We start from the raw sequence: 13,761 nt of genomic DNA on the forward strand, positions 1-13,761 counted from the left end.
GTCAAGATCGCCCTGCTCAGCCAGGCGGTCCAGATACCGCATGAGACTGATGCATTCGTTGGTGTGATGACCCACATCTTCATGATAATCACAGAATTTTTCCTGGTTCCGGTTGCTTGCAGAACCCTTCATGGGGACCGGCTTCTCAATTGAGATTCGTCCCTTGATTTCCTTTAGGATAGCTTGGCTATCCTTGTTAAACGCATACTTTGGGGAGTATGGTTTGAATTCTTTTTTCTTCTTCTGGGCCGGCTGTTTAGAGGAATCAGCCGCCCAAACCTCTTTTCTTTTCTTATCTTTGTTCGACAACTGTTTCTGTCGCCCTTCTTTTTTGTCGAACCTTTTCCCGTCCGACTGTTTTGTACTACAAAGATCAGTCGCCTGTATATAGGCTTCCGCTTCAATCAAGGCCTCTTGAAGAGTCGCCACCCTCTTTCGGACCAAATCAAATTTGAATGTCGATCCGTCTTTGAGGCCTCTGAAAAAGTCAGTATAGGCTACCTCATCCGGTAACCCTTGAATCTGTATTCTTATCAGGTTAAATCGCCTGATGTAAGAACGAAGCCCCTCCTTCTCGCCCTGCTGAATCGTTCCTAAATCAAGGGTCGTCTTCTTCGCAGGTATGTTCATGGCAAAGTTGGAGATGAATAAGTAAGCAAGCGTCCTGAAGTTATTCACACAACCAGTCGGCAGGTTGCCGAACCATTGTTGTGTGATTCCTTTGAGAGTCGCTGGGAAACACTTGCACCAAGTGGGATCATCCAACCCTTGAAGGTACATCAGGTTGGTGAATGCCATCAAATGGTCTTCTGGGTTAGTAGTGCCGTCATAGGCGCCTACTAATACATTTTTCACTTTGGCCGGCTGAGCGGCTTCAGCAATTTCCTTGGAGAAGGCTGACGGCTGTTCCCCAAGTCTAAGCAACCGTAGCTGCCAGTCCATAGGTTGGACATTCTTTGCTGCATGCCCACCAAACAGAGGTGGCTGCAAAAAATATTGTTGTTGCGGTACAAATGGTAAGTTTGGTACCGCCTGGTCACTATGAAAGCCGGACTGACGGGAGGTACCGCCTGACTGACTTTCATGATGCGACTGAGTATGCCTCATCGAGGTATTGCGCAGACTGTCTTGGAAGTTTGAAATAGAGGCAGACTCTGACAATCGCTCATTCTTTTTCTGCTCTAGCAATAGCCGAGCATCTGTGTATGTTTTCTTCAACCCGTCCGCCTGAATATGACGAACATGTTTCCTCTTTCCTTGAGTAGGAAAACGGTACTTTGTGAAATCAAGAACAGGCGGCTCCCACTTCCTAGAGTTAGGATGAGGGGTCGCCTCTCGCCCTTGAACTGGCTTCCTCTTCCCTGAAGTGGAAGGTTTCTTAGCCGATTGTTCCTTGGCCGGAGCAGGCTTCTTGTTGAGCAACTCTTGAATCTCTCCCTTGAAGCCCCTCATGAAGGTCATGAGTTCGTTCCTTGTAATGGGAGCAGACCCATCAGTCGGCTGCTGCTGAACAGGCGGTGCGCCTGCTGGATCACTGAGTCCAGTTTGAAGATGTTCCCGTTCCCTCCTTTCGGTATGACGGGTGCGTCGGGCCCTTAGGGTCCCGTCTGAAGCTGTGTGAGCTTCAACTTCACATTCATTCTCAGTATCATGGTCCGACTGAACTTGAGGATCGTCTAGGGGACGCCTCTCTTCAGGAGTCGGTACAGACGTGGATGCCATCTCAGAAGTACTCTCCCCACAGACGGCGCCAAGATGTTTCGGGGTTTTCTGGTGTCCTGCGGGAGAGTTACAATTCCGAGACTGGAACCGGACGCCTGTACCTGCAAAACTAACGGATGCTCCAGATGATTGGAGATCCGCCTCCGACGGTCAAGTTAGTACTTGATTAAGGAGTAATTAATGCGGAAATAAAAGTGATTGGGTCTCTCTAGGTGAGAGCGTTTAATGTGCGTAATCCCCCTTAATGAGGATTAAGGGAGGTATTTATAACCTTGGGAAACGTGCCAATCCTAGGTTTAGGTTAACCTAGGGCTGATTGGGCTTCCCTTGGAAGTTGGGCCTAGGTGGTCGGTTTCTCCATTAGGCATGGAGGATGCCACGTGTCATGACATAGTAGGTCCAGGGTGGACGAATAGGCGTGTGCCACGTGGCAAGCCCTGACAGTTCCAACTGGGGGACACTTGGCAGGACCTGATTGGCCCACGTGGCGCATTCCGATTGGTGGGAGCAAAATCCCCTAATCACATAGCATTTCTCGGTGATAGTCTACTCTGCTTGACTTTTGCATTAGGAGCCAACATCACTCTCTCTATTTATACAACATTCATAGAACTATTTGTTTTGTGCAACAATTAACAAGTGCTATTGATACACCATTCATAGAACTACTTTGTTTCATTAAAATCTAGAGAATGCAGCAACCTGCTAGAAAATAAGGACAATTGATAGTGTGGACATAAATTAGAGGTTTTTTAGAGAATGCTTCTATAACCTGCTAGAAAATAAGGACAATTGATAGTGTGGACATAAATTAGAGGTTTTTCAGAGAATGCTTCTATCTGGATCTTTTGATATCACAAAATCGAAGCAAGCCCATAAGTGCACCTAAGAAGCTAGTTAGTACCCAACAATTGAAGACCTTTTAAGGTCTCAGTGCTTTCCATGTCATTCATGATTTGTATTTCAAATTCAATCAAGCTTGAATGACATTCACATCACAAAACTTGTTGCTGAACTAACAATGCGTCAAAAAAAAACACAACCTAACAAATCTCTTAGATCAATTCACTCTCCTACTCGCTGCTAGTATCTAAAAAGATAATTAACCATCTAACCCATAAAACAATTTAGCTAATAAACCATTTAATAATTCAATAGCTTTTGTGATGTAATTAAACCATCTAACAAAAATCACAAACACTATCAAAAAATATCATACGAATTTCCCATCTAATAAAACTATATCACGTAATTTTATTAGAAATTGATAAACAACTTTATGAATTAATGCATATAGATTGTTTACAATTACATCAAATATGCAAATTTCTAAATTTTATATCAATGGAACCCAATTTTCCCTTATCAACACTAGTACACCCAATTAAAAACCTTAGAATTGTGAAAATAGTATCAAATAGAAAAAAATTAGAAACACCAAATTACTACTAACCTCTATGTCGATCTTGAAGATAGCAGAAATAATCCCTAAATTGTTGAATGATCAGCCCCCTTTTGCCCAGTCTTTGAAACAACAACGAAATTCACCAATTGATTGTAGTTTGAGATGTCAGTTAAGTGAGGATAGAGAAACGAAAAATTAGGGTTTAATTTGGGGAATTTTAGAACAGTGGGAAAATGAGGGAAACCAGCGCCTACTGAAAAATTTATCAAGAAAATAAACATCGAAAATTTTCATCAATTTTTAATAAACAGCGCCTACTGAAAATTTTATCGAAAAAATAAACATCGAAAATTTTCATCAGTTTTTAATAAACAGCGAAAATTTTCATCCCATATTATTCTTTATATATATTTATTTTTTTTATTAGGATAGTAAAATGTTGCCACATACCTTTTTTGACACGGTCATTAAAAAGTGTCGCCATATATTTTGTATAGCAACAGTTTTTAATAGACCGAGACTAATCACATTAATAAAATAAAAATTGTTGCAATATGTCTAGTTATAACAACGCTAACCAAACTGTTGCAAAAATTGTTGTTGCTATAGCCCTATTTTGTTGTAGTGACTCATACCTGTTTTGAATGGCATGAAGCCTGAAGGCCCTCCTTAAGATTGAAGCATTATTAAATTTATGCCTCAACTTCAGATAAATTAGGTTGTTAAAGTCCACAGCAACATTAAACCATGGAGCAGAGTCCTCTTCTTCATCAAATCCACACAAACTTCTTGATTCATCTGAATTACCATCAGTTTCTGGCTTGAGCTTAAGTGTTCCTACATCCATGTCATCCCTCATCTATTTCACTCCCTAAACCTTTCCTAAGACTTTTGTTCACCTTGTCCAAGATCTTCTTTAACCTTTCAAAAACCATTCTTCATCCCCTTCATCAAATTCCTCTTCACCAGGTTTCCAATCCAGGTCCTCATCACTCAAATCTGAACTGGAATACTCAGATCCATAACCTCCATCATCATACTCCTAATCAAATGTCAACGCTTTAGCCCTTGCTGGGGCTTTCCCTTTCAACTTAGCTTTCTCCTTTGCACTAGCAGACACTCCAACTTCTGCAACCTTCTCCTTCCCTTTCTTTGTGACAAATATCTCCCTAGGTGGACTTTCCTCCCTTTGTTCAGTTTCTTTCTTCTTAAACCTAGGGCTCCTCCTAGCACTGACAGTATAAGTACTTTGAACCTTCTTGTCCTTTTTATTTGCCCTTTGGTGGATTGGGTTGGGCCTCATTTATGGGCTTACACTAGGCGAAAATACGAATTCCCCACCGGTTCAAACCCCCCATTTCGCACGGGTTTTGACCGGGCCGGATTTGGGGGGTGCTAAAACCCCATAGATTTCGCACCGGTTCAAAACCAGTGGGAAAAATGACTTTTCGCACCGGTTCTAGGGGAGAACTGGTTCCAAAATCTACACTTTTTGCACCGATTTTTGCTTAGAACCGGTGCCAAAAGTCCCTAAAAAAAATTCAAAAAAAAACTTTTAACACCGGTTCTTTTCCAAAACCGGTGCCAAAAATGCCCAAAAAAAATTAAATTTTTTTTTTATTTTGCATTTTTTTCACTTAAATTGATATATAAACACTAACATATATATAAAGTTACAGAATTTTACTTCTAATACTCTAAAAACCTGTTCTAATGAACAGCAAACATCTAACTAAATTAAACAACCCAAACTAAGCAGCTCAACAGGCTACAAAAATAACAAAACACAGCGCAACACCAAAGCAGCAGAGCAAGCACATCAACTCAGCATCACATCACCCCACAGCAACACAGCACTACAAAAGGAAGCAAACAGCAACACCAACACAGCAGCGCATCACATCAACACAGGAAAACTCGACATCACAGCACAACAGACACAGCACAGTAGCAGAAACAGCAGCTCACGGCAACAGCAGCTGAGCAGACACAGCCTGACAGCTAACATCAAAAGAACAGAAACAACTACACAGGAGCATTGATCTTCAGCTGATACAACCATTTGCAATGATCCCTCTTCCACGAATTATCCATGGTGCTCCTATCCCTACAATGGCATAACCTGCCTACATGAAAGGAACAAAAAAATTTAGCTAACAAATCATATCCCTTATGATTAGGAAATTTGTAAACATATTCATTCTGAAACAACAAAAATAAATTGTTTATTGTTTCATCCAAAAATGGCCTCTCAAATAGTCTTGGATTAGTAGGGTAATGCTGCATAGATTAGGACCTATCCAACCATGCCTTAATAAAATTGATTTATGGTGTTTGCAATTGTTTCTTTAAGTGTAAATTCGAAGAAAGAAGCATTACCTACATTATTTTCTTAATGGTGTAACCTAATGTGTAAACAACACAAGGATTAGGGAAACTGGACATGCATCAGCATCCCAAAGTTTCTCCAATAACAACCTGCAATTGATGAATACAGATAAAGATAACTTGAAAGAGGCCACCAGAATGCATAGACTAGAGGCTTTATAAGTCCTTAACATCACCCCCCCCCACCCCCCCCCCCCACCCCCCCCCCTACCACCACGCCCACCGGAAAACTAAGGCAAAAAAATCAGTACATTGACCACACTGGATTATGGATTAATATTGGGGCAAGCTAGATCTAATGAGGGCAGGAGTAGGCTGACAAGGCTCTTGTCTTTCTCCTTACATTCTTCAAATCCCACATGGGATCAAAGGCTTACTAATGCAAAACCCTAATTAGCAACTACAATAGGTGGAAAAACCATTATATAAGCTTTTTTATGCAGTCCTGAACTCTTGCTGAAGAGCAAGATGCTTTCATCCTTTACCTCAATTGTTCAGCAGTTGATGCTATTCCGATAGCGGGCTTTTGAATCTTGACAAAGATTAAGACAATGATTAAAATATAAAACCATCCCTCTACATAAAAAACTATGCTAAAGAATTTGATCGCTCATAACTAATTATGACTGAGCAGGCTATTATCTGTGATTTCATCACAGTTAGCTCATATAAGAAATTTATTGAATTATTATATGGATAAATGGTGTGATGCTCACACAGCTTGTCAAAGTTAAGACGAATAAGTAGGGAACCTGAGAGTAGAGTTGGCAAATCTATTTTTTCTAGCAAGTGAATACAGTTAACATAATAGCTTAACTTTAGATTGAAGGCAATGCCCAATTCACAGTAGCAGTTTAGTTCAACCAAAAGTTACTACGAAAATGTAGGCATATAGCTTGATACTGTTAGAATAAGAGTCACACTGCCACCATAAAGAAGGCATACAATTCTAAGCTCGAGCAACAATTTTTAGAACAACAACCACGGGTATAAAGTATATAAACAACTGGTAAGCTAGTACCAAAGGTGATAGGACTTAAAATGGTCAATATTCACTGAGAAAATCTACTACACTGAACTGCCTTTGATTTCTAAGGTACTAACATGGACATTTTAACATTCAGTTTACCATAGAAACACTCAATATGCTGCCATTGGTTTTTCGATATACAGCTTGCACCTACATACTACATAGGCTTTCATCCGACGGAAGAGGTTATTTTTCAGGCGATCATCCACATTCCCCTGTTTAAGAATAGTAATATAACTACTCAAGATGCAAACTACCGCTAATAATACACCTATTTTCTTATATTAATGACCTAGATGCATTTTATTGTAGCGATACTCAAACAATGCATCTGAAAGAAGTTAATTTCAACATGCTTGCTTGGAAGTTGAGACTTGAAGGACCTCCCTGCCATATATTTCAAAGGAGACCAAAGAGAACATCCTCTTTTCCCTCCCTAGTACGAATATGAGACGATTCTATCTTAATGTAATTGTCCACCACCTATTACTTTCTCACACCTATAGTCCAAAGCAGCTAATAGTATCGTACCAATTTTAATTTCTTAACAAATAAGTTGGACACATGAGTAACAATCAAAAGGACTATCCTACAAGCACCAAGCAATGAAATCCAATAATCTAGTACAGAAGCCAATTAAGACAAGGGATATTGTAAGACTCTACAAGCAAAGAAGTATGAAAATATGGGGATCATCAAATATTAGTAAAAACTTACATTTAGAATAATAAAAGGTTCTGGCAATGGGCACTGGACGGGTTTATCATAGTCAAGAGGCTCAACTGGATGTTCAGCAGGTTTAAATTCTATACCTACATCTATACCATCAGCAAGAGGCTGTGCAACCTCAGCCACCGTGTCCTTCTGGAATCGGGGCTGAGACCTCCCTTGCATCCTGTGTCCATTCAGAATCAGCAATCAACAGGCATCGAACTTACGACAATGAACTACAAGCAGCATGAACTTGAAGAGCAATACCAATAACAATGAAGCACACCAATCCTTGGCAAAAACACACCAAAAGCAAGTTTTAGACATGATTAAAGACAACCCAATAAAGATTTTGGACACAATTTCGGATACTATGTGACTCAATGATCTTAAAGGACAATGCAATAAGATACATGACTAAACCTGGTTATATTTCTCCAGAAAACTCAAGACAACAGAAACCAAGCAAACTGACCAATTATGTCAACAATGAACCTTACAAAAACCCAGGTAAATAAAGGATGAATATTGCCCAAAATCAAAAATTCTCAACTACCTAATTCACGCCTAGATCTAAGGAAGCCAATAAGAAAGTCAGATAAAAAAGGAAACATACAAAATCTGACCAAATCAACCACAATAAGAAAATCCCACAAAATCAACTTTAAATAGTCAAACAAAACAGTAAAAACAAAGAACAAAATCATCTAAACACAGAAGTAAAATAGACAGTTCACCTATTCAAATCTTATTAGGTTACTTACCACACAAAGTATTCATACAAAATAGCCAAATGATCAAAACTTATCCCAAATTCGTAGAACATTCCAAAACCAAACCATCGATTACTTTGAATTGACTCATCACAGCCTCATTAATTTGTATAAGAGGATGTCACATGCTCCTAATCTCTTTCTTTAAAATCCATTGAAATGTAAGAAAGGACTTATCTGTAATTAATATATATATATATAAATAAAAAAATAAAAAAAAAGGACTTAATATAGAACCTTAGAGCTCAGTTTATTCCAAATAGACGAAAACAGAAAATGTCTTTCAATAAACAGTAGACCCAAGAAATCCAATTTTTCATTTTAAAAATCTCGGAACTCAACTCACAAATAAAAACCCATACAAACAACATGAAGCTTAATCGACTGATAACAAACAAAGAAATTTCGCCTAAACAAATGGCAGAAAAAATCACCAAATTAATTTAAATTCAAAAACATATATTCAATTATTCATACCTGAATTCATAAGCACCATTAAAGTGCTTTTCAGAGTACCTCAAAAACAAATCCCTCCTCCTCCGGCCCGTTGTCTATGCGATGATGGTTCTGAAGAATCCAAATTCTGAAACTATAATATCAATAATTGCTTCATTTGCAACTTTAATTCATCAACAACATAAAAAATCAACCCAAAAAAAGATAAATCACTCAAATTCAACACAAAAAAAAAAAATAAATAAATCCTCAAAATCAAATAAACCCCAAAAAATTGCAAAATTACAACAAAAAAAACAAAAAATAAATAGAACAAAGAAACCCCAAAAAAAATCGAAAACCAATCGAACAAGTAAACCCAAAAAATCGAACACAAATCGATCAAATAAACCCCATTAAAACGAAATGATTTCGCACAAATACACCCACAAAGATTCAACCCAAAAAATTCGAAAACACATCAAACATATCGAAAACAACAGGAACATATATGCAAAAATCCACGACAATCAAACAATTAAACCCCAAAAGTTTGAAACTAAATCGAGAAAACAAAAAAATCGAAAACCAATCGAACAAATAAACCCAAAAAATCGAACACAAATCGATCAAATAAACCCCATTAAAAACGAAACGATTTCGCACAAAAATACACCCACAAAGATTCAACCCAAAAAAATCGAAAACACATCGAACATATTGAAAACAACAGGAACATAAAACTGATTCAACCAAAAGAAATTGAAAAAATAAATTTCAAATTAAACAAAACCCTAAAAGCCCAACTAAAAAAAATTAAGAGCGTACCTCAAAAGCTGCTTCATAGAGGAGGAGAGAGAGCTAAGAAGGCACTTCAATGGAGGATTTAGATCGCACTTCAATCGTTCACCACTTGCTTTAACTCGAACAAGATTCGAACGAAAATCGAAGACCTCACAGTACACGAGAGATGAAAGAAGAACGAGATGGGAACGAAAGAGGAAGGAGAGATGAGGGCAGAACCAAAGATGAGAGAGAAGGAGGGCAGAACCAGGGAAAGAATGAAATAAAGAGGCGGATTAGAGAGATATAGCAGCCCGGTTTTTTTTTTTTTAATTTCGCACCGGTTTGAATCGGTGCTAAAACACTATTTCGCACCAGTTTGGACTAAACCGATGCGAAATCCCTTCCACCCTTTTTTTTTTTATTTTTTTATAATATTTCGTAATTCGCACCGATTTGAACCGGTGCGAAAAAATTAATTTCGCATCGGTTTATTAGGAACCGGTGCGAAAAGTATTTTCCCCAATCCCGCCCATTTCTTTTCCTACCGGTGCGAAAAGTGCGCTGCGTAATTCATTTTTTCTACTAGTGTTAATAGGAGCTTGTGCCGTTACAAAGACTTCAACATACCCATCTGCATTTACTGTATGTAAAAGGCCCTTCACTTCTTCACTGTTAACTAGTTCCCTTTTCCCAGTGTTAAAGGTTTTCCCCTTCTGCCTATACCAATAGTTGTAATAAATAGGCACAGGCATATCACCATTAACAAGTCCATGAACTGCAGCTGTTCTAATAAAATGCACATCCAACTTAGATACTTGAACTTTCCTTCTCCAATAACACCACCCACCACACCAACAAAGCAGCTGCTTATCTTTGCTAACTCTTTTAGGGATAAAAGCACCTCCCACTCTAAGACATATGTCAACCATACCGTCATTGTCACCCATTATCTACCCACCAGTAAAATAGAGATAATAAATATTAAAAGCCATTTAATATTTCAACAATGTATCAATACAATCAAATTATGAATAAGCAAAACAAACCCAATTTTCAAACATACACTACAAAGCACCAATTCCAACATTTATGCATAAACAAATGAAACCCAATTCAGGTACTCAATTACATAAATTAATCAACAAATCACACACGCACAGTTAACAATAGCTTAATTAACAATAACTCACTTTAATTAATCTTTAATTTGGATTAAATATTCCACTTAACCTAAGTCGCATAGTCAATCTATAACATTGAATTTTTTAGGGTTTCCTGCTTTGTTACCAAAAGTGACCCTAATTTAACCTAAAATTGCAATTTTGACATTAATGAAGCACCGCAAATAGACGCAATTGCTGTAAAAAGATTAAAAAAAGAAACCTTCTTTGGAATCTTTCCCCTGTATTTGTCAGATTTTCAGCAACCTTCACCCTTTTTTAGTTGATGAAGATGGGTGACGAAACCCTGCTGAGTTGTTCTTCTGCAATGTTGACAGCTCTCTTCTACACTCCACTCCTCAACCACACAATTTAGGTTAAATTGTTTGCCCTTGATGAAGATTTTTTTTGGGTAGATGAAGATTCAAAGAGAATTCAATGAAGATGATTGGTAAGTATTCAATGAAGGTAGAAGAAACGTGTTTTGCTGGGTGAAAATTGGAGGTAAAACCAAATCCTAGGACCCAAGTCAATTTTTCGTTACAAAAAACGTTTACCGGTGGTAACTTCAATTTTTAAATTTTTTATGTGGTGTTAATTTTTTTTTTTTTTTTTTTGGGTGTTAAAAACCATTTTTAGTTTTTTTCTGGTGTTAAAATTCAAAATTTCCTAGTTAATATGGATGTTTTTTTTGTCAGATAAATTAGTATAGTAGGTAACAAAAAATACTAATACATTTTTCTTTTTCAAAAGAAGCTCGCGGGCCACTCTTGGACGAGTCCATTTGCCGACACTACCTAACCTTCAAGGCCCATGGGCCTGTGTCGTGCTTATGCCTTACTTTTCAAAATTTGAGCTTGCGTAGCCCAACTCATGTAGGCTTAGCTCACAACCCAGCCCAAAGCCATTGTACGTTATCTCCAATTGTCGATAAGAAGACGCAAATCTGTAATGATATGATCAATTTATAATTGAGTTGATAACAATGAGATTGTCACGTTCAATATGGATGTTTATGATGTCTAAGTATGCTATAAGTTTAGTCATATTGTATTGCACCGTATCCGACTTCCAAATTCTAAAAATTGTATTATAAATTAACAAACAGTAGAAAACTACTAACAAATAACACAAAATGAACACACCCCAATACAAATTAAACATATTTGAGTTCGAAAGTAGTAAAAGCATAATTAAAAGATATTTAAGATGTTAAGATTTTATTAATTATTTCATATCTATTAACCTATACTAAAAGCAAATCCTTCCATGACACTTGTCATTACCTTGTAAAAAAATTTCCCGTCTTTTTCGCTTTTTTTTTTTTTTTTTTTTTTGGCAAAATCTTTAAGTAAATTATTTTTACCTTATGATATTTTCTTTCCACTTTGACAATCATATTCCATATATACCCAAATGAAATATCTTTGAATATCTTTTATATATACTTTATATTTTGTAATATTATTGTCAATAATATTTAACAACCATTGCACGGGATTTTAACCTAGTAAGGTAATATATTACAATAATGTACTACTCCCGTATACCAGGATTGACACTTTAGCTTTTATTATGCATATTTGTTGATTTATTTAAAATAATAACACAACAATTCAATAACTATAAATATAAAATAAAAATAAAAATAACCTTGATTATTAATTGTCACAAAAAATAAGTCAATTAAATTTGTATAAAATATTTTGCCGGTCAAATTAAGTATGCTATAAAACATTGTGCCAGTTAAAGCATGCTAACAAAATAGGGAGTTATGGGGTATATAGTTACATTGCACGGATTATAATTAACATAAAATCTTATTCTTATATAAAACCCTATAATCATTAAATTTGCATTTTAAAAAAACCAAATGTTTAATGATCAATAACTTTTTATTTCGATATAATATAAAGTTCAAGTTAATTTTTTCTGAAAAGAAATTCAAGTATTTGTTTCAATTAAAAATATTGAGTTTTTAGAAAATTATTGTTAAATTGACATTGTAATTCATAATTAGGTTAAATAAAAATTATGTATTGCACGGGACTTAAACTAGTTGGTCATAAACTCAAACTCTTTAATAATGAGCCCATATGTGTGTGCGCCGCTGACAATTATTTATACTCTAATCAATATCGTTAAAATCGCGATCTAGATCATAACTTGGGATCCTACGATCCAATTGTAGTTTAACGATTTGGATTAGAAGCGGAATTGCATAGCAATCAGGGTCTTTGTAAGATCAGCCTAAATAATATAGGATCAAATGATTTTTATATTCACTTAAATCGTTATTGAATTGGTCAGAATCGTAAAGAAATCAATCTAGATCGTTCAGAATTGTACAAGATCATGTCAGATCAATCCTACTTTTTACTAATTAATAATGACCCCAAAGCAATAACCTTATCTCTAAGCTAAAAAAAGATAACTAAATTACTTCCACTATAAATTCAGTATTATTTTATTGCTTTCCTCTAAAAAAAATTCATTGCTTGAAAACTGTGTTTCCAGTTATATAGTGACAATATTATCACTACTTTTATCAATTTAATAGGATCCTAGGATTATATTCCGATTTTACCAATTCGATCTTACTTGTTTCGGGTGTTTTTGGTTCCTCGGGAGAGTTACAATACGGAGTATGCGCGCCTGACTTCTGTACCTGCAAAATCACGAAACTCCGGTTGGGTGGAGTTCTGCCTCCGACGATCAAGTTAGTATGATTACGGATGGGTTAATGTGCGGAAAGTAAATAGGTATTTCTCCCTGATTCAATAGACCTTCAGCCGGTTTTTCACCGTTTGGGGTATCTTCAAGCAATCTCATTGCGAGTTGCATTCAATAGACCCTCAGTCGGATTTCCACCGTCTGGGGTATCTTCAAGAAATCTCACTGTGAGTTGCATTCAATAGACCCTCAGCCGGTTTTCCACCGTCTGGGTATCTTAAATAAAACTTTCTTTGGAAATGCTTCACTGTTCCCTCAGCCGGTCTTACACCGTCTGGGATATGTGCAAGCAATTCCCTTCTGAGCTGCTTTGCTGACGTCCCAACCGGCATTATACCGCCTGGGGTATTTGCGAACAGCCTCTTGATTTTTTTTTTTTGTATCGGATGCCCAACTGGCTTTCTGCCGCCTGTGATAGTTCCGTCAATGTTCTACATTATTGTCTATAATGGTCCTCAGCCGGTGTACACCATCTGGGGGGTCTTTGGACAACCTTTCATAAAATCTCCAGACTACTTGCTCTGCATGCCTAACACAGCCGGCTTTTTCCGCCTGCGGTGTCTTTGGGCAACATTGGTAATTAACCTTGCTTTCTTTTGCCAATTTGCAGTCTGCTCA

General features: G+C 37.0%; 1 long non-coding RNA gene across 4 annotated transcripts; it reads right to left on the reverse strand.

The window, feature by feature from the left end:
• Positions 1–4,761: 4,761 nt before the first annotated feature.
• Positions 4,762–9,739, reverse strand: LOC110683036. 4 transcript variants are annotated; one of them, XR_002503546.1, is made up of 4 exons: positions 9,293–9,739; positions 8,507–8,618; positions 7,263–7,547; positions 4,762–5,253 (listed from the first exon to the last, which is right to left on the reverse strand). It is a non-coding gene; the product is annotated as an uncharacterized LOC110683036 (long non-coding RNA). The 4 variants fall into 4 exon arrangements; XR_002503547.1 differs by having other exon boundaries at positions 4,762–5,249; positions 7,263–7,440; positions 9,293–9,732; XR_002503548.1 differs by having other exon boundaries at positions 7,263–7,440; positions 8,507–8,612; positions 9,293–9,731.
• Positions 9,740–13,761: the final 4,022 nt, after the last annotated feature.

Source organism: Chenopodium quinoa, unplaced genomic scaffold, assembly GCF_001683475.1.
Source record: "Chenopodium quinoa cultivar QQ74 unplaced genomic scaffold, ASM168347v1, whole genome shotgun sequence".
NCBI classification, from domain to species: domain Eukaryota; kingdom Viridiplantae; phylum Streptophyta; class Magnoliopsida; order Caryophyllales; family Amaranthaceae; genus Chenopodium; species Chenopodium quinoa.